The sequence below is a fragment of the Pseudorca crassidens genome, chromosome 11 (assembly GCF_039906515.1).
Source record: "Pseudorca crassidens isolate mPseCra1 chromosome 11, mPseCra1.hap1, whole genome shotgun sequence".
Lineage (NCBI taxonomy): Eukaryota > Metazoa > Chordata > Mammalia > Artiodactyla > Delphinidae > Pseudorca > Pseudorca crassidens.
Window position 1 is genome coordinate 8,528,156 of NC_090306.1, and position 1,517 is coordinate 8,529,672.

The 1,517-nt window shown below is 38.1% G+C and overlaps 1 non-coding gene across 1 annotated transcript; it reads left to right on the plus strand.

Moving 5' to 3' along the window:
• The first annotated feature begins 951 nt into the window (after nt 1–951).
• On the plus strand, nt 952–1,024 carry TRNAW-CCA (transfer RNA tryptophan (anticodon CCA)). Its single transcript has one exon. It is a non-coding gene; the product is annotated as a tRNA-Trp (tRNA).
• Nucleotides 1,025–1,517: the final 493 nt, after the last annotated feature.

The following is a 1,517-nucleotide window of genomic DNA, read 5'->3' on the forward strand; positions in this document are numbered from 1 at the left end:
CCCGCGTACCGTAAAAAAAGAAAGAAAGACTTTGCATTGTCAGTCCTTCAGAAAATAACCTGTAGACTGAGACCTCTTCTTCCAATCTGTAAAATCCATGACAATGCTGACCCATTTCTCAGTATTGCTCCGAGAGCAGCTTGTAAATGAGTGTAAAAGACTTCAACAACTTAGGAGTACCTTATAAAACTAAATTAATAATGACAGGGTGTCTCTGCTCCACACGGCACAGTAGTCTCTGAATGTCAAGTGTGGAGTAAAGGGGTGTTCTGAAGACCCACCTACCAGAGACAATAAAGAGCTTTATGCAACATTGTATGTGAACATTGTGACAGTAAAGATGTAAGTTACTGTTATTATTTAGGGACATAATTGCTGGAGCAACTGTACAATGTATCTAAGCAGAATCAAAGGAATAATGCAAAAAAAAATCAAAACAGCTATTCAAAGGCAGGTGATCAAATAGCCCAGTAAGGTTGTTATCATTTATATCGTTGACAATAGCATACAGACTAGTTTATGACGTAAAACAGACTCCTTTGCACTGCATAGTCAGAGAGGATGAAGAGCAACTATGCTGTAGAAGTACAGGGTCAGATTTTGCCCCACTGGGAATAGACTCTAATAGCAGATAGACTAAAGAGTTACTCAAGCAATGTCGGAAAAACCTGGAGACTAGATTATGAAAAATAAAATTTCCTCACATCTTAGTTTTCCCTAATTAGGTCTGCCAACAAGGTCTTGATTAAGATATAAAAAATTAAGATATAAAAGTAGTGAACATGACTTAGAGAGAGGAAAGTTAAGGGCAAGGTATGCAAAATCAACTAAATGAGGAAATTATTCTCACAGAAGAACATCTGGTTCATAACTGCAGCCAGGGAACTTGGGAAGAGAATGGTAAGGGGGATTAGACAACTCATCTTTGTAGAAAGGCAAGCATTTGGGACTTCCCTGGTGGTCCAATGGTTAAGACGCCACGCTTCCACTGCAGGGGGCCCAGGTTCGATCCCTGGTCAGGGAAGATCTCACACATCACGTATTTTTTATAAAAAAAAATTTTTAAAGTTTAAGACATCTCTGGGAAATACAGGTGGAGATATTAAAAAAAAAAAAAGAGAAGCATTTGGTCTCAAGCTGTTGGAGGTTTGCTTTGACTTTTTGCCTAAGTGACTTGGGATTCTGTTTTCTTGTTTGTGAAGTGGGAATGATGATGGTGATGATGATGATGACAACTCAAAGGGCTCTTATGAGGATTAGACAAGCTAATGCACCTAGTTGAGTGCCTTGCACATAATAGGACTCTAATATATGGTGGCTATTATTTTTGAATGCCTACTATGTGCTAGACATTTTAATATATGTTACCTGATAGTGTTCTCAACATCACTTTTAATAGGTATTATGAAAACCAGTATACCAGATTGCATACTTGGTAAATGGCAGATCTAGGTCTTAAACTCTGGAGAGCCTCACAACAAAATCTGTAATGATTCCATTATACCATGATCCTTCAC